Source organism: Giraffa tippelskirchi, chromosome 10, assembly GCF_054371585.1.
Source record: "Giraffa tippelskirchi isolate mGirTip1 chromosome 10, T2T-mGirTip1v1.2.pri, whole genome shotgun sequence".
NCBI classification, from domain to species: domain Eukaryota; kingdom Metazoa; phylum Chordata; class Mammalia; order Artiodactyla; family Giraffidae; genus Giraffa; species Giraffa tippelskirchi.
In genome coordinates, this window is record NC_137284.1 from 9,105,457 (window position 1) to 9,130,153 (window position 24,697).

The 24,697-nt window shown below is 38.5% G+C and overlaps 1 pseudogene; it reads right to left on the reverse strand.

Moving 5' to 3' along the window:
* Nucleotides 1-4,079: 4,079 nt before the first annotated feature.
* LOC145522379 (organic anion transporter 7-like) overlaps nt 4,080-24,697 on the reverse strand; it is a 39,896-nt pseudogene continuing 19,278 nt past the window's right edge.

Here is a 24,697-nt window from a genome sequence, read left to right on the forward strand (position 1 = left end):
AAGGTCTTTTCCAATGAGTCAACTCTTCACATGAGGTGGCCAAAGTATTGGAGTTTCAGCTTCAACATCAGTCCTTCCAATGAACACCCAGGACTGATCTCCTTTAGGATGGACTGGTTGGATCTTCTTTCAGTCCAAGGGACTCTCAAGAGTCTTCTCCAACACCACAGTTCAAAAACATCAATTCTGCGATGCTCAGCTTTCTTCACCGTCCAACTCTCACATCCATACATGACTACTGGAAAAACCATAGCCTGACTAGACGGACCTTTGTTGGCAGAGTAATGTCTCTGCTTTTAAATATGCTATCTAGGTTGGCCATAACCTTCCTTCCAAGAAGTAAGCGTCTTTTAATTTCATGGCTGCAATCACCATCAGCAGTGATTTTGGAGCCCCCAAAAATAAAGTCTGACACCGTTTGCATTGTTTCCCCATCTATTTCCCATAAAGAAGACATACAGATGGATTAACAGCTCGTGAAGATGCTAAACATCACTGATTATCAGAGAAATGCAAATCAGAACTTGCAATGAGGTATCACCTTGCTCTGGTCAAAATGGCCATCATCAAAATCAAATAACAATAAATGATGAAAGTGCCTGTATTGTGTAGTTGGAAATAAATTCCTTGTCAGTTGTTTCATTTGCAAATATTTTCTTCCATTCTGTGGGTTGTCTTTTGATTTTGTTTGTGGCTTCCTTTGCATGCAAAAGCTTTTGAGTTTAACTAGGTCCCATTTGTTTACTTTTATTTTCATTACTTTAGGAGGTGGAACCAAAAAATATTGCTGTGATTTATGTCAGAGTCTTCTGCCGGTATTTTCCTAGAGGAGTTTTACAGTATCCCATCTTACATTTAGGTCTTTAATTCATTTTGAATTAATTTTTCTGTATGGTATTAGAGAATGTTCTAATTTCATTATTTTTCATGTAGCTGTACGGTGTTCCAAGCACCACTTATTGAAGAGACTATCTTTTCTCCATTGTATATTCTTCCCTAGTCCTCCCTCCTTTGTCATAGCTTAGGTGACCATAGGTGCATGGGTTGATTTCTGGGCCTTCTACCCTGTTCCACTGAGCTATATTTCTGTTTTTATGCTAGTACCATATTGTTTTGATTACTGTAACTCTGTAATATAGTCTGAAGTCAGGAAGCCTGATTCTTTCAGCTACATTTTTCTTTCTCAGGATTTCTTTAGCTATACAGGATCTTTTATGCTTCTATCACATTCAAATTTTTTTCTTCTAGATCTGTGAAAAATGCCATTAGTAATTTGATAGAGGTTGCACTGAATCTGTAGATTGCCTTGGGTATTATAGTCATTTTGGCAATGCTGATTCTTCCAATCCAGGAACATGGTATGTTTTTCCATCTGTTTATATCATCTTCAATTTCTTTCATCAGTGTCTTACTGTTTTTGGAGTACAGGTCTTTTGTCTCCTTGGTTAGCTTTATTCCTAGGTATTTCATTCTTTTTGATGTGATGGTAAATCAGATTGCTTCTTTAATTTTTTCTGATCTTTCATTGTTAGTGTATAGGAATGTAAGAGATTTCTGTGTACTAATTTTGTATCCTGCAACTTTACTGAATTTATTGATGAGCTCTAGTAGTTTTCTGATAGCATCATTAGGATTTTCTATGTATAGTGTCATGTCATCTGCAAACAGTGACCACTTTACTTCTTCTTCTCCAATTTGGATTGCTTTTATTTCCTTTTCTTCTCTGATCACAGTGGCATTTGTCTTATAAATTGAGGTACTCCTATGTTAGGTGCATGGGACTTCCCAGATGGCTCAATTGTAAAGAATCCACCTGCCAATGCAAGAGACACGAGTTCAATCCCTGGGTTGGGAAGATCCCCTGGAGTAGGAAATGGCAACCCTCTCCAGTATTCTTGCCTGGAGAATCCGATGGACAGAGGAGCCTGGTGGGCTACAGTCCATGAGGTTGCAAAGAGCGGGACATGACTGAGTGACTAACACACAGAAGTTAGGTGCATATATGTTTACAATTGTTATATCTTCTTGGATTGATCCCTTCCTTATCTCTTGTAACAGTTTTATTTTAAAGTCTATTTTGTTTGATATAAGTATTAGTATTCTACCTTTCTTTTGATTTCCATTTGCATGGAATACCTTTTCCCGTTCCCTCATTTTCAGTCTGTACATGTCCCTAGACCTGAAGCAGGTCTCTTATAAACAGCATAGATACAGGTTAATTTTGAACTAAACATTCATCATAAAAAGTTAGAAGTAGAAAAATTTACTTCATGAAAGCTCTTGGCAGTAGTAATACACATTGACACTAATGTTAATGTTTTGACTAATACCTAGACATTTCTTTTCTCCACAAGAATAGAGTCCTATTACATACTTTCATTTTTTCCTGCTTTCCTAACTTATGTTATTTTCTTCCCCAGGAGAGCCCTGGAACAGACCCTTCCCTAGAGCCTAGAGAGGAAAGCATGGCCCTGCCAACAACTTGAGCCTCTAAAACTATGACACAAATACATTTCTGTTGTTAAAGTCACTCAGTTGGGGAGCTTTATTTATTATGAAAGCACTAGAAAACTAAGACACCATTTTTATTATTTTAAAATATCTTTTACTGATTTCTTATTTTCCCTACCCTCAATATTTCTATTAGTTATGGTAGCAAAGTTGCCTAATCTTATAGAGGCGAACACAAGAATTATTTATTTCTTTATTATATTTTCAAAGAGAGACTTTAACTCTGTGTGTCCTAACGTTATTCCTTCACTAGAAATCTCATTTCTTTCCCATTTATATCCCAGGCTCTAATGGATCTGAGGATCATGAAATACCATCAGGAATATGTGTCTTTCCTGAGGGAAGGTAGGATTTGCCCTTACAATAGAGCTAATTGTTGTCACTTCAGTACTAAAACCACCAATGAGAACAGTTTAGAGGGGATCTCTGCAGTCTAGACTGGAACACACAGTGGATATAAATGACCTTGTCACTCGTGAAGGTAATGGGCCAAGATGGGAGTATCCCAGGCAAGGCTCAGCCTCCTCAGTGATCTGAGGGGCCCACTCAGTGTGTTGCCTTTCTCACCCACAAGATTCAAAGCACACAGTCCCTCCAAGGGGATGGTAGGAGGTTTACTCATTTATTTTCCACATACTGGATTGTGTCAAGCAGAGGCATATTTCTGGTTTCAGGTAGGAGAAGGACAACAAGACCAGAAAAGATGGGACACACTCCATAGATGATCCAGGGTAAACTGCATAGATACACCACTAGGGTCATCAAGAGGGGAGCCAGTGTTGCCGCAAACCAAATTACCATCATATCTAGTCCCAAAGCTTTTGCCTTGAAGGATGAATGACAACATGTAATAATGCAGTAATAATACGCACATGAAACTTGTGATATTTTATTTTGACTTGATTATTGAAGACAGAGGACTTTCCTGGCATCACAGCAGTAAATAATCTGCATGCAATGCAGGAGATGTGGGTTTGATTCCTGAATCGGGAAGATCCCCTGGAGAAGAAAATAGCAACCCACTTCTGTTTCCTTGCCTGGAGAATTCCATGGACAGAGGAGCCTGGCATGCTACTAGACATGACTTAGTGACTAAACCACAGAAAACAATAAAACACAACTGTTAAATACATGGGTTTGGTGAAAAACACTTGTTTTTGCGATTTTGCTCTATGATTTTCTACCTGCCTTTCTCAGGGTCAAAGTGTATTAAGACTCACTGTCATCATTTTAAAAAGAAAGTTACAGAGTGCACCTATTCTGACAAATAGCCTAAAAAAAAAGTAATGAGAGAACACATTAAAGTACTGCTCAGCACAGTACAAGGCACCAAGTCAGCTTTTCCAATAAACTTTGGTTATTATGGGATACTCCCATAATATCACTGGGATACTCCCATCTCGGCCCATTACCTTCACGAGTGGCAAGGTCATTTGTTAGTATATTACTGCTATTACCATTACAAATGATTGTTTTATAGTTAACTGATCTTATTGTGTATATTCCTACAATAAGCTGCAATTAGCTGGGAAAGTCCTACTTTGTATACTGGCAGAGCACCCACAAACTCATATACCTAAGCAGAGTAGGGATGAGTTCAACAAAGTGGACAGAAAGACTGGCAGCAGAAGTAGCAACACAGCTGATTCCCACACTTGTCAAAGTCACATACAGGGTCTGCATTTCTGGAAACAGGAAGACCAAGGAGACTAAGAAATTTGGGCTAATAATCAGCATCCACCAAATTCCATGAGGACAAAAGACATCCTATAAGCTATTCATATGTTTGAAACACGTAGAAAATTGTACAGTGTCATGGAGCATGGTGGGTGCTAAGTCGCTTAAGTCATACCTGACTCTTTGTGGACCCTATGGACCATAGCCCGCCAGGCTCCTCTGTCTATGGGATTCTCTAGGCAAGAATACTGGAGTGGGTTGCCATGCCCTCCTCTAGGGAATCTTCCTGACCCAGAGGTCAAACTTGCATCTCTTGTGTCTCCTGCATTGGCAGGTGGGTTCTTTACTACTAGTGCCACCTGGGAACCAGGGAAGCCCTAAGGATCATGGAATGATTGATAAATGAAGAAATGTAGAATTACTAATGTAGATGGTAAAAAGTATATAAAATTATCTGAATTACTTGCAGGAAATCTCTCTGCATATCTGAGATTTGCCAGAGAAGGAGAAGAAAAAGGGAGTCTGGCAGCAGTTTGCTTTTACTAATTCTGTCTGTGAGTGCTAAGTCTCTTCAGTCATGTCTGACTCTTTGTGACCCTATGGACTGTAGCCCTCCAGGCTCCTCTATCCAAGAGATTCTCCAAGCAAGAGTACTGGAGTGGGTTGCCATTATTTGCAATATCCTTATTGTAGAAGGTAGGACTGTCATGCAGACAATTGCTGAGTCTAAGGCTCAGCTCCAACCTTAAGAAACTTAAAATTAAAGTGCAGAATTTAAAGTGACCAGTCATCCTGGTTTTCCTTGAAATTAGAAGGTTTAGCAATGTGGGATTTTCACTGATAAAGTTAGGAAAGTCCCAGGTGAACCTAAATGACTCAGTGAACCTAGCATAGGTACAGCATTGCCATGGGTGAGTAGGGCACCAGAGAGCAATAGAAGGACAGGGCTGGTCTGTTAGTGGACAGGCTGAAGAGAAGCCAGATTTCCATGAATGTTACACACATGGAAGCAAGAATGGAAACTTCAATATGGAAAAAAAGGTCAGAATTTGGAAACCCCTGAAAAAGTTTCAGAGGAAGTTTTACAGTATACAAATTAATATAATTATAGCTTTTTAATATAGGAGAGAATTCAATGGTAAGGGAATAAGCCTCCATCATTAATGAGGAGCAGAGTACACCCATCTCTAATTCTGTGAAGCACATTCCTGCTTTGGGAGATGGTGAAGCATAGTGCCCACTAAGGTTCTCGTAATCACTGCATGTCATCATTCTATTAATGTACAAAGTAATCTAACAGGGAATGGGCAAGGATTTTTAACTGCTTAAATACTATTCCTACTATTCACTGCTTCATTCCTTGAAAAGGGGGGACTTTCTTTCACTTCCTGGAAGACTTCTATAATATGCACTAGCTCTAGTCACGGTGACTTAACCCCACAGTCTCATGTGGATACATTAGAGATGGGGAAGTAGACCAGTCCTCAAAGCTGGTAATTAAGAGCCCAAACAGAAAGAATGACCCTACTGTGTCCTCACCTAGGGTATAATTGCAAGGCTGTGCCCCTCTATGTTATTAGAAGTGTGAATGGACAAAAAGCAAGTGAATAAGAACTGTCCTAGAGGAAGTGTGAGGATGAAACAGTACCAGTTTACAGATATTTTAGGATGTGATGAAGATAAATATAAGTCTCAGCTGCCCCTTGCTTACCTTTGGTTCTACCCCCAACAACTTACTAGCAGAATTTCTCATCAGTTTGGCTTGTGGGAATACTTAGCCCTTAATTAGGACCTCTTTTTACTACTGGCTTCAGATAAGTGCGGCCAATATAACCTCTGAAGGATGAGAAAAAGACACTTTCTTTCCCCAAAGTCCAGTCTTCTCTCACATTGGGGCACAAAAGTGTTGGGCAAAATGGTAAGTCCCACTAGGAACATGAACGGCATCTGGGTTTGTCAACGGCCCATATGATTCAGTGGTAAAAATGCAAGGCTTCAGGCTGAGACAGCGGAAGTTCCAAAGATTACCTGGAACAGGAAAATATTGTTCCCGAAGAGCTGTAGATTCATAAAGATGCCAAACAAAGATATTGTGCTTCCTAATCTGTAGTGAACAGAAGAGGAAAGACACAAACCATAAGATTTAGAGCCCAGCTTTGGAGCTGCAGTCTATGACTGTATTGACCCAGGCAGTCAATGGTCAAGGCTAAAGGATAAAGACCCAGCCTGTATAATATGTCATTTTAAGGTCATAATTATAAAGCTACCATAAATAATTATATAACAATAGTGAAAACGATACTCCTTCTGTCATTCTTTTGTCTGAGTCACTTAGTATAGAGTTGGCAGTGAAACAAAAGCATAACTTGACCAAGTCACCATATTGGATGGAGTATAGAAGTTAGATATAGAAAGGTAAAACTTAGAAATTAAAGAAGGATTTCTTTCTTCAGAGTTGTCAGTATGTTTTGAGTCCCCCTTTCCTTCACCAGCCTCAGTATTGTAAACAATTTCCTTTTTCTCAACTAGTGGTTGAAGCTGCAAAGATACTACTGTGTCCCCTTGACCTGGGAGCACATTGTCTGGTACATAACACAATTCTAGGGAATTTAAGTTCATGTCTGATTTCTTACGGCCAAGAGAAATGTAAGAATTCAGGCAAACAAACATGCATCAACTGTACCATATGAAAGGGAATCAAAAGTTCCCACTGGGGATCTACAACTTACCCAGGAAAGATCTAGGGGAAATAAATCCACTTTAAAGATCTGCTACACCCAGAGAGAGCTAGACTTAGACATTTCAACAGAAGAAACACCACAGATCACAGCAATCTCAAGAATGTAAGTCCTTTCTTGACCATTATCTCTACTTTTTTCCCCTGTTCTGATTGTCTAGAGTAGGGAAATCTTAAGCTGATTGTCTAGATTAAGAAACCTATGTCTATAGCCCAGTGGGTAAGGAAAAGATTGAAAAAGCACAATGCAGTTAAATGCAGAAGTTGTCCACTAGGATATACCTAGGAAGAGGTAAACTGTATAATTCAGTAGTTAATCTTTTAAGCTTGGCGTTGTCTCTATATTGTCCTATATGGGAATTTTTTTTATAACACTTCAAAAATTCAGAATTAAATATAAAAATTTCTCCTGATCTCAAAATAAGTACTTATACCCCAAGAGATAATGTACATGATTTTCTACAGAAGCCCTAGTGCTAACACCCTAAATTGGAAACAAAAGTCCACCAACATTGAAGTACATAAAGAAATTGTAATGTATTCATGTAATGGGCACTAAAGCACTAGGGAAGAGAACAACCTACTGTTACATGCAATAGAATAGGTGAATATTCATGAATAAGCATGAGGAAAGAGGGCCTGTCACAGAACCCTTTATCAATTTACACTACTTGACAGTCAAGATCAACAAATACTCATCTATAGTGAAGGAGATCAGAATAGTTATTAATTTTTATTTTGCACAGGAGAGGGAAATGAGGAGAGAAGAGTCAGGCGGTGGTGGTGGTTATTGCTGTATGGGATAACTTGAGGGGAACCCCTGTGGAAATAGGATCTTTCTATCTTGATATGCAGGTTGGTTGCAGTTTTACATTTAGAAATATTCATTGATTTGTATATACTCATGATCTCATCCCCCTTCATGGATCACAGCCTTGTCATGGTGAAGGAACTTATGTAACTCAATGAAGCTATGAGCCATGCCATGCAGGGCCACCCATGATGGATGGGTCATAGTGAAGAGTTTTGACAATACATGGTCCACTGGAGGAGGAAATAGCAAACCACTCCAGTATTCTTGCCATGAGAATACCATGAACAGTATGAAAAGGCAAAAAGGTTTGACACCAGAAGATGAGCCCCTGGGGTTGGAAGGCATCCAATATGCTACTGGGGAAGAATGAATGAAGGGCAATTACTCATAGCTCCAGAAAGAATGAAGCAGCTGGGCCAAAGTGGAAACAACACTCAGTTGTTGATGTGTCTGGTGGTGAAAGTAAAATCTGATGCTGAAAAGAACAATATTGCATAGGAGCCTGGAATGTTAGGTCGAAGAATCAAGGTAAATTGGACGTGGTCAAGCAGGAGATGGCAAGAGGGAAGATTGACATCTTAGTAATCAGTGAACTAAAATGGATGGGAATGGGTGAATTTAATTCAGATGACCATTATATCTACTACTGTGTGCAAGAATCCCTTAGAAGAAATGGAGTAGCCTTCAGAGTCAACAAGAGTCTGAAAAGCATACTTTGGTGCAATCTCAAAAGTGATACATCGAACCTGGACTGGCGATTCGTTTCACATATGATAATTTACATGCTTCATTGCCATTCTCCCATAGCATCCCACCCTTGCCCTCTCCCATAGAGTCCATAATACTGTTCTATTTATCTGTGTCTCTTTTGATGTCTCGCATACAGGGTTATCTTTACCGATTAACTAAATACCATATATATGTGTTAGTATACTGTATTGGTGTTTTTCTTTCTGGCTTACTTCACTCTGTATAATAGAATGATCTCAATTCACTTCCAAGGCAAATCGTTCAACATCATACTAATCCAAGTCTGTGCCCTAACCTCTGATGCCAAAGAAGCTAAAGTTGACTGGTTCTATGAAGACCTACAACATCTTCTAGAGCTAACACCTAAAAGATGTCCTTTTCATCATAGGGGATTTGAATGCAAAAGTAGGAAGTAAAGGGACACCAGGAATAACAAGCAAGTTTGGCCTTGGAGTACAAAATGAACCAGGACAAAGGCTAACAGAGTTTTGTCAATGGAACATGGCTAGTCATACTGAATACCATTTTCCAACAACCCAAGATATGATTCTACACACAGACATCACCAGATGGTCAATACCAAAATCGTATTGATTATGTTCTCTGCAGCTGAAGATGGAGAAGCTCTATAAAGTCAGCAAAAATAAGACCTAGAGCTGACTGTGGCTCAGATCATCAGCTCCTTATTGCAAAAGTCAGACTTAGATCAAAGAAAGTAGGGAAAATCAGTAGGAATTTCAGGTAAGACCTGAATCAAATATCTTATGATTATGCAATGGAGGTAACAAACAGGTTCAATGGATTAGGTCTGGTAGACAGAGTGCCTGAAGAACTATGAACAGAAGTTCGTAACATTGTAACATGTTCATAACATTTCCATTCCAAAGGGGAAAAAATGCAAGAAGACAAAGTGGTTGTCTGAGGAGGCCGTACAAATAGCTGAGAAGAGAAAAGTAAAAGGCAAGGATGGACGGAAAAGATAAACCCAACTTACTCAGAGTTACAGAGAATATCAAGGAGAGATAAAGACTTCTTAAGTGAACAATGCAAAGAAATAGAGGAAAACAATAGAGATCTCTTTAAGAAAACTGGAGATATCAAGGGAGCATTTCTTGCAGGGATGGGCATGATAAAAGACAGAAACAGTAAGGACCTGAAAAGAAGCAGAAGAGATTAAGAAGAAATTGCAAGAATACACAGAGGAACCATACAAAAAAAGGTCTTAATGACTCAGATAACCACAATGGTGTGGTCACTTATCTAGAGCCAAACATTCTGGAGTGTGAGGTCCAGTGGGCCTTAGGAAGCATCACTATGAACAAGGTTAGTGGAAGTGATAGAATTCCAGCAAAGCTATTTCAAATCCTAAAAGATGATGCTGTTAAAGTGCTGCACTTAATATGTCAGCAAATTTGGAAAACTCAGCAGTGACCACTGGACTGGAAAATGTCAGTTTTCATTCCAATCCCAATGAAAAGCAATACCAAAAATGTTCAAACTACCACATAATTGTGCTCATTTCACACTCTAGTGAGGTTATGTTAAAAATCCTTCAAGCTAGGCTTTAGCAGCACATGAACCAAAAACTTTCAGATGTACCAGCTGGGTTTCAAAGAGGTAGATATCAATTGCCAACATTTGGTTGATTATGGAGGAAGCAAGGGAGTTCTAGAAAAACATCTAACTCTGCTTCATTGATTACGCTAAAGCCTTTGACTGTGGGGATCACAACAAATTGTGGAAAATTCTTACAAAGATGAGAGTACCAGATAAATTATCATATGTGAAACGAATTGCCAGTCCAGATTTGATACATGATACAGGGTGCTTGGGGCTGGTGCACCGAGATGACCCGGAGGGATGGGATGGGGAGGGAGGGTGGGAGGGGGGTTCTGGAAGGGGAACACATGTACATCCATGGTGGATTCATGTCGATATGGCAAAACAAATACAATATTGTAAAGAAAAAAATAGATAAACAAACTAATTTTTAAAAAAAGAAATGCAGGTCAAGAAGTAACAGTTAGAACTGGACATGGAACAATGGATTGGTTTCAAACTGTGAAAGGAATATGACAAAGTTGTATATTGTCACCCTGCTTATTAACTTATATGCAGAATACATTATGCAAATTGCAGTGCTGGATAAATCACAAACCGGAATCCTGGTTGCCTGAAGAAACACTGACAATCTCAGATATGCAGATGATACTATTCTAATGGCAGAAAGTGAGGAGGAACTAAAGAGAGTCTTGACAAGGGTAAAGAGGAGAGTGAAAAAGCTGGCTTGAAACTCAACATGAAAAAAACTAAGATTATGGCATCTGATCCCATTACTTTATGGCAAATAGAAAGAGAAAAATGGAAGCAGTGACAGCTTTTCTTTTCTTGAGCTCCAAAATCACTGTGGAAGGTGAAATCAAAAGATGGTTGCTCCCTGGAAGGAAAGCTATGACGAACCTAGACAGCATATTAAAAAGCAGAGACATCATCTTGCCAACATCAGGTTTGTAAGATCAAAGCTATGGTTTTTCCAGTGATGATATACGGATGTGACAGTTGGAACATAAAGAAAGTTGAACACAGAAAAATTGATGATTTTGAATTGTGGTGCTGGAGAAGACTCTTGAGAGTCCTTTGGACTGCAAGGAGATCAAATGAGACAGTTCTAAAGGAAATCAACCTTCAGCCCTGAATATTCACTGGAAGGACCATTGCTGAAGCTCCAATACTTTGGCCACCTAATGTGGAGAGTCGACTCATTGGAAAAGACCCTATGCTGGGAAAGACTGAAGGCAAAAGGAGAGGGGGATGACAGAGGATGAGATGGTTAGATAGCATCATTGACTCACTGGACATGAATTTTAGCAAACTCCAACAGTTAGTGGAGGACAGAACAGCCTGGAGTGTGGAAGTCCATGGAGTCACAAAGAGCTGGACACAATTTAGCAACTGAACAACAATTTTATCTCTTAATATTGCAGTTTGCAAAGTTTTCTCCTATTTTGGTCAATACTGAAATCAGATTGATTATATTCTTTGCAGCCAAAGATGGAGAAGCTCTATACAGTCAGCAAAAACAAGACTGGGAGCTGACTGTGGCTCAGATCATGAACTCCTTATTGCCAAATTCAGACTTAAATTGAAGAAAATAGGGAAAACCACTAGCCCATTCAGGCATGACCTACATCAAATCCCTTATGATTATACAGTGGAACTGACAGATTCCAGGGATTAGATCTGATAGACAGAGTGCCTGAAGAACTATGAACAGAGGTTCATGACATTGTACAGGAGGCAGTGATCCAGACCATCCCCAAGAAAAAGAAAGGTAAAAAGGCAAAATGGTTGTCTGAGTAGGCCTTACAAATAGCTGAAAAAAGAAGAGAGGCGAAAGGCAAAGGAGAAAAGCAAAGATATACCCCTTTGAATGCAGAGTTCCAAAGAACAGCAACAAGAGATAAGAAAGCCTTCCTCAGTGATCAATGCAAAGAAATAGAGGAAACAATAGAATGGGAAAGACTAGAGATCTCTTCAAGAGAACTACAGATGCCAAGGGAACATTTCATGTAAAGATGGGCACAATAAAGGACGGAAATGGTATGGACCTAAGAGAAGCAGAAGATATTAACAAGAGGTGGCAAGAATACACAGAAGAACTATACAAAAAAGATCTTCATGACCCAGATATCCACGATGATGTGATCACTCACCTAGAGCCAGACATTTGGAATGTGAAGTCAAGTGGGCCTTAGGAAGCATCACTATGAACAAAGCTAGTTGAAGTGATGGAATTCCAGTTGAGCTCTTTCAAATCGTAAAAGATGATGCTGTTAAGGTACTGCACTCAATACGCCAGCAAATTTAGAAAACTCAGTAGTGGCCAAAGTGGAAAAGGTCAGTTTTCATTCCAATCCCAAAGAAAGACAATGCCAAAGAATGTTCAAACTACCGCACGATTGCACTCATCTCACGCACTGGCAAAATGATGCTCAAAATTCTCCAAGCCAGGCTTCAACAGTACATAAACCATGAACTTCCAGATGTTCAAGCTGGATTTAGAAAAGGCAGAGGAACCAGAGATCAAATTGCTCACATCCACTGGATCATCGAAAAAGCAAGAGAGTTCCAGAAAAACATCTACTTCTGCTTTATTGACTATGCCAAAGCCTTTGACTGTGTGGGTCTCAACAAACTGTGGAAAATTCTGAAAGAGATGTGAATACCAGACCACCTGACCTGCCTCCTGAGAAATCAGTATGTAGGGCAAGAAGCAACAGTTAGAACTGGGCATGGAACAACAGACTGGTTTCAAATCAGGAAAGGAGTACGTTAAAGCTGTATATTGTTACCCTGCTTATTTAATTTATATGCAAGGTACATCATGAGAGATGCTGGGCTTGATGAAGCACAAGCTGGAATCAAGATTTCTGGGAGAAATATCAATGACTCAGATACGCAGATGACATCACCCTTAGGGCAGAAAGTGAAGAAGAACTAAAGAGCCTCATGATGAAAGTGAAAGAGGAGAGTGAAAAAGTTGGCTTAAAGCTCAACATTCAAAAAGTAAGATCATGGCATCCAGCCCAATCACTTCGGGACAATTAGATGGGGAAACAGTGGAAACTGTGAGAGACTTTATTTTGGGGGACTCCAAAGTCACTGCAGATGGTGACTGAAGCCATGAAGTTTAAAGACGCTTGCTCCCTGGAAGAAAATCTATGACCAATCTAGACAGAATATTAAAAAGCAAAGATATCACTTTGCCAACAGAGGTCTATCTAGTCAAAGCTATGGTTTTTCCAAGAGTTATGTATGGATGTGAGTTGGACTATAGAGAAAGCTGAGTGTTGAAGAATTGATGCTTTTGAACTGTGGTGTTGGAGAAGACTCTTGAGAGTCCCGTGGACTGCAAGGAGATCAAACTAGTCAATCCTAAAAGGAATCAGTCCTGAATATTCATTGAAAGGACTGATGCTGAAGCTGAAACTCCAACACTTTGGCCACCTGATGGGAAAAACTGACTCCTTGGAAAAGACCCTGATGCTGGGAAAGATTGAAGGCAGGAGGAGAAGAGGACAACAGAGGATGAGATGGTTGGATGGCATCATTGACTCGATGGACATGATTTTGAGCAAGCTCCAGCAGTTGACGATCGACAGGGAAGCCTGGTGTGCTACTGTCCATGGGGTTGCAAAAAGTCAGACATGACTGAGCTACTGAACTGATGTGCCAAAATCTGTACTGTGATGTATTACAGATGGAATACATTTATCTCCAGTGAAGAGACTGACAGTGTGATACAACCTAACTGTTCACCATATGATCAGTTCCATGTGAGTCTTATCTGGTGGGTTTTCCTCATCATTTACCTTTAAATACTCCCCCCTCTCTCACAACACGTTATAATCTTTGACATAAATGGCTTTATGTCCCCACTCTTTGAATGTTGTCAGCCCACCTGACAAAGAGCAGGAGACACATCCTTTTACACAGGTTAGGTGTGCAGAACAAGTCAAAAACAGTAGTTTTAGTCTGTGCTGCCTCCAACTCCTCCTGCATGGTCACTCTCAAACTCTTCAATAACAACAAACACGTGTCACTTATCAGCATAGTGCCAGGTATTGTGAAAAGCACAGGTACCCAATAGGACTAGAAAGATGTGCTCCCTTTTTTTGTAGTGCAGCATATTACACATGCAATCGCCAATGTGAATGTGATATGAAGAAAGATGCAGGGAGTTAAGGGAGACCCCAGGAAATTAGACAGAAGCAATGATATTTTGAAAATGAGGCCATAGACCTGGGCAGGGATCCATGAGAGCACATAGGCTGTAGATTCAGATCAGGAAATGAGCTAAATTACAAAGTCCTTGTACAGTGCTCAAAGCTTCTTTTCATGATATAGCCATGAAAGATAAGGGAACTGAGCTTACATTCTCAACTAACTGCCCTTTTAGAAAAGTAGCTTGTCTCTCTCAATAAGGAGAAGGCATGTGTCAGTTTATTTCTTCCCTCCAACCCAGTAACCACTTTCCCTTTCCTGCTCACCTTCATGTTCAGGGTTTCTTCAGCATTCTTCATTCCATTTCTGTGTGCAAATTTCTTAAGTTTCATTAAGCCCTCATCTGGTTTATTGGTGACAATCAGCCACTGAGGAGATTCAACTAACAACCTGATGAAAGAAGGGCACACAAATGCAGTCAACTTTCCCTTGCTTATTTGTCACCTGATTATTGGCAACAGATATTTTTTGCTTTTCATCTATATCTAGAACTTCACTTGTTGGATTAGGAAAGAAATGTTCTATTACACAAATACTAGGAAAATAGTAGAATGACTGTTGTGGGCATTGCACCTGAAAGGTATAGCACATGCAGTCTAATACAGTCTTGGGAGTCAAATTTCCTCTGTGCTTAATCAGCAGATTTTCCAAGAAGCTTATGAGGCTTAAGCTTGAGAGTCTTCCACATGCATAATTCCCTTCCAAAGTTTGTCTTAGGTTCTATCAAATTTGTGCTTACACTATATATTTATATATATTCTTTTATATATTTATATATACACTTACAGCATATATATATATATATACAATTATGTAAACTTAAAGTCCAACAACATTTGCAAGTACTCCAACCACGAGCTGCTCTTAGTAACCTGTTGTTAGTAGCTAAGTGCAAAGATGAGTCACTTATTTAAATTAGTCTGTTTTCTCATCAATACAATGGAGAAAGTAATGCCACGGTCCTTGTAGGCCTGTTATGAGACTAGAATGACATAACGGTTGTGTCTGGTATGGATTGCTCTTTCCTCTCTCCCTAAACTCCTCTCAGTGTATTAAATCTATAGTCATTTCTTCATGATTGATGAAATCTGATTCTCCCTAAACTGGTTTTAAGTGTAATGATGAAGTTTACCATAAATAAATGTTAAAATTATCTAAGGGGGGGAGGGACTGTTGAACATATGATGTAAAACATCTAAACTGCATGCTAGTTTTATTACTAGAAAAAACTATGCTTCTATTATGTCAGCTAACTATATGAATAAATTTGTTGTCTCTTCCTTTTATCCAATTTCACCTACAAAAATTAAAATAAAAACTTTACCATAATGTGATTCATTCCAAAGCCAAAGATATTAAAGGTGCTTACTTTTGAAATATTTGAGTGCATTTTACATTAAGGAAAATAATACTAAAGCAACTCTATGACTGCTACACAGAGTAAGACACATGGAGAAGGATGACAGAAAATACTTGGATTTCTCTGGAAGAACAGTCATCGTCACTCCCTGTTGTGCTTTTCAAATCTCAGTTTGTACAGATTGAACAGATGAGAGACATGGGTTTTGGTTCCAAACAATAAGATATGATCCCTGGAGTAAGACTACTCTGATTCAATATGCATTTTCATCCCAGGTTCCCATAAGACCAAGTGAAAGAGAAAGCTCATACCTTGAGGAGAAAAAGAAGACAAAGAAAAGTACAGACACCACCAGCTGCAGGGTGCACCACTCTCAAAAGACAAAAGCCAGTTCTCCCAGCATCATCTGTCCAATACTAAAGATACAGGATAACAGTGTCATTAGTATGGTTTTTGACTAGGAACTTATCCACTCTATAACTGAAAGAAATTGAGATACTAATGTCAGATAAAGGTGAAATTTCAAGGTCAAATTCAAGACTTGGAAAATGGAGTAGATCACAGTTGTGGACTTACCAAGCATATTGTTATTTGTTATGATGACCACAGCAGAACAACCTGACCTGAAGCGTAGTAAGCCGTAAATGAGGAAGGTGGGAGCAAAGGCTGCACAGGTCCCAGAGACGGCGAGCTGGAGCAAACAGCACCTGAGAATCAACTTCTGCCCAAACCTAAGAAACAGAGAGTCAGCTTAGATTATGGGAGTAACAATAATATATGGTAAAAAAAAACTCAACAAAAGCATACTCTGAAATTTAGAGAGTGTTTTAACAAGTGATTCATGAAGCTGAAATTTTGATAAAACAAGAGCTAAATCAACAAATTTCCCTGAAAGTAACACTCTTTGTCTACGTAATGTAGCCTAAGGACAGAAAAACTTCATTCTCTAGTCAGCAGGAGGCATCTGACATCAGTTCATTTCAGTTCAGTTCAGTCGCTCAGTCGTGTCCGATTCTTTGCGACCCCATGAATTGCAGCACTCCAGGCCTCCCTGTCCATCACCAACTCCCGGAGTCTACCCAAACCCATGTCCATCGAGTCAGTGATGCCATCCAACCATCTCATCCCCTGTCGTCCCCTTCTCCTCCTGCCCCCAATCCTACCCAGCATTAGGGTCTTTCCGAATGAGTTAACTCTTCGCATGAAGTGGCCAAAGTATTGCAGTTTCAGCTTCAACATCAGTCCTTCCAATGAACACCCAGGATTGATTTCCTTTAGGATGGACTTGTTGGATCTCTTTGTAGTCCAGGGGACTCTCAAGAGTCTTCTCCAACACCACAGTTCAAAAGCATCAATTCTGTGGCACTCAGCTTTCTTCACCATCCAACTCTCACATCCATACATGACCACTGGAAAAACCATAGCCTTTACTAGACGGACTTCTGTTGGCAAAGTAATGCCTCTGCTTTTAAATATGCTATCTATGTTGGCCATAACCTTCCTTCCAAGGAGTAAGCGTCTTTTAATTTCATGGCTGCAGTCACCATCAGCAGTGATTTTGGAGCCCCCCAAAATGAAGTCTGACACTGTTTCCCCATCTATTTCCCATGAAGTGATGGGACCAGATGCCATGATCTTAGTTTTCTGAACGTTGAGCTTTAAGCCAACTTTTTCACTCTCTCACTTTCATCAAGAGGCTCTTTAGTTCTTCTTCACTTTCTGCCATAAGGGTGGTGTCATCTGCATATCTGAGGTTATTGACATCAAGCGATATCATATTAAAGAAACCACAGTATTGGAAATTGTAATATTACCATAAGCATCCATTTTACAAGTATGTGTATCTAGCAAAGTAGAGAGTCTCTAGAGTGTCTAGAACACATGGAGCTAAAAGTATACTTGAGTCTCTAAATTATGGCGGAAAAAAGAAAATGTTAGTTGCTCAGTCATGTCAGACTCTTTGTGACCCCATGGGCTGTAGACTGCTAGGGTCTTCTGTTCATGGAACTATCCAGGCAAGAATCCTGGAGTGGGTTGCCATTCCCTTCTCCAGAGGATCACCTGGACCCAGGAATCGAACCCAGGTTTCCTGTGTTGCAGGCGGATTCTCCACTGTCCAAGCCACCAGGGAAGTCCTGAGCCACTGCAAAATATCATGGAACAATGCATTAAAGTTGTTAAAGCTTTATGTAAAATCACTCTATTGAATCTGGATTTACAGTTCTCAAGCAACATGCTTTCCTAGAACAATATGAGCCCCATAACCCAGACAGAAGAAATTACATAAATTTTCTGGAGGAAAGATTAATGTAAAATGGTGAATCAAGGGGAAAAGAAGGTGAAAGACAAATGAGGAAAAGGGAATTTGGTTTTCCTTGGGCGTCAGGAAAAGGGGGCCTTAGTGGATATGACTTGGACTACATAGGATGTGCTAATATATACACCCAGTAATAAAAAATATGGTAATGATAACCCTATATGCGAGACAGAAAAAGAGACACAGATGTATAAAACAGTTTTTTGGACTCTGTGGGATAAGGTGAGGGTGAGACGATCTGAGAGAGTAGCATTGAAACATGTATATTATCATATGTGAAACAGAACACCAGTCTAGGTTCGATGCATGAGACAAGTGCTCAGGGCTGGTGCAATGGAATGACCCAGAGGGATGGGATGGGTAGGGAGGTGGGAGGGGGTTCAGGATGGGGGACACATGTAAACCCATGGCTGATTCGTGTCAATGTATGGCAAAAACCACTACAATATTGTAAAGTAATTATCCTCCAACTAAAGTAAATAAATTTATTTAAAAAAAAAAACTAATGTACAGATTTTGGGATTTGGAATTCCTCTGCAAGGTTTGAAATAGAATTCTTTAAAAATCGGTGACGATAACCCTGTATGCAAAACATCAAAAGAGACACAGATAAATAGAACAGTATTATGGACTCTATGGGAGAGGGTGAGGGCGGGATGATATGGGAGAATGCCATTGAAGCATGTAAATTATCATATGTGAAACGAATCGCCAGTCCAGTTTCGATGCATGATACAGGGTGCTCGGGGCTGGTGCACCGGGATGACCCAGAGGGATGGGATGGGGAGGGAGGTGGGAGGGGGGTTCTGGAAGGGGAAATCACGTACACCCATGGTGGATTCATGTCAATGTATGACAAAACAAATACAATATTGTAAAGTTAAAAAATAGATAAATAAACTAATTAAAAAAATTCAAACAGTTCACCAAAAAACTGGAAAATGTAAAAACATAGAAACAAAAATAACATCAAATAATCATTTTAGTAATCATTATTATCATCAGACTGAAGGCAGGAGAAGGGGAAAACAGAGGATGAAATGGTTGGATGACATCATTGACTCAATGGACTTGAGTTTGAGCAAACTCTGGGAGATAGTGAAGGACAGGGAAGCCTGGTGTGCTGCAGTCCACGGGGTTGCAGAGTCAGACATGACCGAGTGACTGAACAACAACAACAACATCATCATCAAGAAAATAATGTAGAAAAAATTAAAGTGATAGACTGAAACAAATCATAACAACAATCACATCAAACAAATTGCTAATGACCTAAACCGTCTATCACACGAGGGAGATTATCAAAGGGTTAAAAAAAGACCTAATTTTAAGTACAATAGTACTTAAAATATTGTGGGTTGAAAGTAAATTGACAGTAAAAAAAAAATTTAGTCCCAATAGTAATTATAAGATGCCTGGGGTCTTTACATTATCATCAAATAAAACAAATTTCAAAACAAAATAAATTTCCAGAAATAATAATGCTGAAAAGGTCAAATGTATATGAATTCAACAAAAGTTTGAAATACATGAAATAAAACTGACAGAATTAGATACAGAGTTCATATTCTGCAATCATTAGTTTATAACTCTTCATTCACCTTATTCTTCTGATACCTCAAATCTACTTTCTGCCTCCATTGATTTGCCTAGTCTTAACTAGTTCTTGTGAATTCTGTTTCACTATGATAGGAATAGCTGACATCAAAGGATCAAAAAGCAATGTCACTATGAATGCTTGGCCACCACAAGCCAGTTATCCCTGCGATAACTTTTCTGACACCTCCTGCTTAAAACCCCAAAGGTCAGAAAGATCGTTCTTCTGTAAGTGGATGCATACATTTGTCCTTCTGTGCCTGGTTTATTTCGTTCAGCATATTTTTTTTCAGTTTATTTATGTTGTACCAAGTACCAGAACATCATTCTTTTTTCTGGATGAATAATATCCTATTGTGTATATTCACCATATTTGTTTATCCATTAATCTGCTGATGCATACTTGGATTGCCACCTTCAGGTATTGTAAATAATGTTGTAATGAATACTGATGTACAGCTATCAAACTCCCTGTTTTTAATTTTTTAGAGTATATACCTAGGAATGGAATTGCTGGTTCACGTGAAAATTCTGTTTAGACTTTTGACAATCTGCCAAACTGTTTTCCATCTTGTTGTTGTTGTTCAGTCACTAAGTTGTGTCCGACTCTGCACACCAGGCTTCCTTGTCCTTCACTATCTCCTGAAGTTTGCTCAAATTCATGTGTATTGAGGCTTCATCATTTTATATTTCAACTGTTAATGAATGAGGGTTTCAATTTCTCTACTTGCTCACCAACACTTACTATTTCTGCTTTTTTAAAATTACAACCATCCTAATAGGTGTGATATGGTTTGCCGTATAGTTTTGACTTGCATTTCTTTAATAAGTGATGACGTTGGGATCTTTTCATGTGCTTATCAATCACTTGTATATCTTCTTTGTAGAAATATATTCAAGTTCTTTGCTAACTTTTAAATTGGTTTATCATTTTGTTATTGAATGCTTCATATATTCTGGACATTAAATACTTATCAGCTGTGTTATTTGAAAATATTTTCACTGAACTTGTAGGTTATCTTTTACTCTCTTGATAATAACTTTTGATGCACAAGGTTTTTAATTTTGATGAAGTCTGATTAAGCTAGTTTTCTTTTGTTGTTTGTGATTTGCGTGTCTAAGAAACCATTACCAAATACAAGGTCATGAAGATTCACTTCTATGCTTCCTTTAAGAGTTTTAAGGTTTTACACTCTTACATATAGGTTATTAATTCACTCAACCTTTGCATATAGAATGGGAGAAGAGTAAACTTTTTTTATTCTGTATGGGCATTTAGGGGCTTACTAGGTGGCACTAGTGGTAAAAAAAAAAAAAAAGCATCCCTATGCAGGAGACGTTAAGAAACGCAGGTTCAATCCCTAGATTGGGAAGATCCTCTGGAGAAGGGCACGGAAACCCACTCCAGTGTCCTTGCCTGAAGCATCTCATGGGCATAGGAGCCTGGAGGGCTACAGTCCATAGGGTCACAAAGAGTCGGACATGACTGAAGTGACTTTGCAGGCGTGCCCATGGATATTTAGCCGTTCAACAGCATTTCCTGAAAACATTTTTCTTTTCCATGTTGAGTGATCTTGGCACACTTGACAAAAGTCAGTTGGCTCTAAATGTACAATTTTATTTCTGGACTCAGTTCCTTTATGTTTGTTTGTACCTCTATCCTTATCCCAGTACCATAATATTTGGTTATGGCAGTTTTGTAGTAGTTTTGAAACCAAAAAGTGTGGCTCCTCTGAATTTGTCCTTTTAAACATTGTTTGGCTCTTTGGAACTCCAAATTCATATGAATTTAAAGTTCAGCTTTTCCATTTCTACAGAAAACAACGTTGAAATTTTGATAGGGATTTCACTGAAACTGTTGATTGCATTAAGTAGATTGACTTGTTGCCAATATTAAGTTTTCTACATCATTAACACAGGATTCCTTTCCATTTATTTAGGGCTTTTCTAATTCCTTCAGCAAGGCTTTATAGTTTACAATGTACAAATCTTTTACCTCTTAGATTAATTTCATTGATAGTTTATTCTTTTAGAAGTTATTGTAAGTGTAATAACTTTCTCAATTTCTTTTTCTGCTGATTCATTGTGGTTATATAATTGTGTGTTTTTCTTGTACCCTACAACTTTGTTGAATTCATTCATGAACTCTATAAAAGGTGCATTACATATAGCTCTCTTGTGTATTCTTTGGAATTTTAAATTTATATAATCATGTCATCTACAAATATAGGTAGACTAAGCTTTTTATTTTCAATTTGGATAAATTTCATTTCTCTTTCTTATCTAATTACTCTAATTAGATTCTTCGGTACAATGTTGATTAGCAACAGTGAAAGCAAACATCCTTAACTTTCTCCTGGTGTTAGTGTGAAAGTTTTCCTTTCACCACTGAGTATGATGTTAGTTGTAGTTTTTTCCTTAAATACCCTTTAACTTATTGGGTTCCCTTTTATTCTTACTAGTCTTATTTTTATCATGAAAGAGTGTTAGGTTTTATAAAATGCTGAATGTATCAATTGAAATTATACTTTCTTTATTCTATTAAAGTGCTATATTACACTGATTGATTTTCTTATGATCAACTACCTTTGCATTCCTGGGATAAATACTATTTGTTCATGGTATATAATTCTTTTAATATGCAGTTGGATTCAGTCTCCTAGCATTTTGTTGCAGATTTTGTGTTCATAATGGATGTTGCTCTGTTGTTTTCTTGTGATGTCATTATCTGGCTTTGATATCAGAGCAACACTGGTCCCATAGAATGAGTTAGGGAGCTTTCCTCCTCGTGTTTCACGGAAAGTTCAAGAATAATTGGTGTTCATGTTGGGTTGGTCAAAGGGTCATTCATTTTTTCCCCATAAGATGGCTCTAGTAGTGCTTAGTTGTCTTTAACTTCATTCAAAATAATTTTGTTATCTTCTATTTTGACAGCTGCGATATCAGTGTGCATTTTAAAAACTTATCAAAGTTGGTGAATTTTTGTGTAACCATTTTAATATTGAAGATGAAAGAGAAAAAGCAACATTTTCAGTGTTGTTGTTTTTGTGCCCAGTCACATCCAACTCTTTGTGACCTTGTGGTCTGTAGCCCGTCAGGCTCCTCTGCCCATGGAATTCTCCAGGCAAGAACACTGGAGTGGGTTGCCATTTCCTACTCCAGGGGATCTTCCCAACCCAAGGATTGAAGCCATGTTTCTTGTGTCTTCTGCATTGGCAGGTGGCTTCTTTATCACTGAGCCACCAGGGAATCCAACTTATTAACAATTAAAAACAAATGGACATCTAGGTTGCTTCCATGTCCTGGCTATTGTAAACAGTGCTGCGATGAACATTGGGGTACACGCGTCTCTTTCAATTCTGGTTTCCTCGGTGTGTATGCCCAGCAGTGGGATTGCTGGGTCATATTTTTTTTTAAGGAATCTCCACACTGTTCTCCAGAGTGGCTGTACTAGTTTGCATTCCCACCAACAGTGTAAGAGGGTTCCCTTTTCTCCACACCCTTTCCAGCATTTATTGCTTGTAGACTTTTGGATAGCAGCCATTCTGACTGGTGTGAAATGATACCTCATTGTGGTTTTGATTTGCATTTCTCTAATAATGAGTGATGTTGAGCATCTTTTCATGTGTTTATTAGCCATCTGTATGTCTTCTTTGGAGAAATGTCTGTTTAGTTCTTTCGCCCATTTTTTGATTGGGTCATTTATTTTTCGGGAATTCAGCTGCAGAAGTTGCTTGTATATTTTTGAGATTAATTGTTTGTCTGTTGCTTCGTTTGCTATTATTTTCTCCCATTCTGAAGGCTGTCTTTTCACCTTGCTTATAGTTTCCTTTGTATTACTCAGCCATTAAAAAAAAATACATTTGAATCGGTTCTATTGAGATGGATGAAACTGGAGCCCATTATACAGAGTGAAGTAAGCCAGAAAGAAAAACACCAATACAGTATACTAATGCATATATATGGAATTTGAAAGATGGTAACGATAACCCTATATGCGAGACAGAATAAGAGACACAGATGCATAGAACAGTCTTATGGACTCTGAGGGAGAAGGTGAGGGTGGGACGTTCTGAGAGAATAGCATTGAAACATGTATATTATCATATGTGAAACAGAACACCATTCCATGTTTGATGCATAAGACAAATACTCAGGGCCGGGGCAGTGGGATGACCCAGAGGGATGGGATGGGGAGGGAGGTGGGTGGGGGGTCCAGGATGGGGAACACATGTAAACCCATGGCTGATTCATGTCAATGTATGGCAAGAACTATTACAATATTGTAAAGTAATTAGCCCCCAGCTAAAATAAATAAATTTATTTAAAAAAAATAAATAAAAGCAAAAAAAAAAAAAAACCAAATGGGTTGAATTTTCCAATCAAAAGAGAGAGTCACTAAATGGATTTTTTAGAAAAGGACTAAACTATAGTCTCCTTACAAGAGGCTCACTTCAGCTTTAAAGACATACATAGGCTCAAAGTGATGGGACAGGTAAGGATACTCTATGCAGAGTACAATTAAATGAGAAATTTTTTGTCTGATACTTACATCAGACAAAATAGACTCCAACCAAATATGATGGAAGACACAAAAAGGTGCATTACGTAATGATAAAGAAACCATTTATCAAGATGATATATCAATAATACATAATTATGCACCTAACCAGAGCACCTCAATATATTAAGCAAATACTAACATACATGAAAGGAGAAATAGACAACAATACAATAATATTGGTGGACCTCATTACTTTGTTTTCAACAATGTTTAGCCATACTAAGAAAGTAAGAGATAAGACTCAAATAAAAAATTAAAAATGAAAGAGGAGATACAGGGTTATAAGGTACTACTCAAATATTTCTCTGTTTTAATAAAATAAAACCTTTAATTAAAAAAAGGTTAACCTAGAAGAAATGGATAAATTCCTAGACACATACAGTATACCAAGACTGAATCATAAAGAAATGGAAAAATCTGAACAGACCAATAATGACTAAGGAGATTAAATCAGTAATATAAACCACCTCCTCTCACAAAAAAAAGAAAAACAAGCAAAACCTGGACAAGAGGTTTCACAGGTGAATTCTACCAAACATTTAAAGAAGAATTAAACCAGTTCTTCTCAAACACTTCCAAAAAATTTG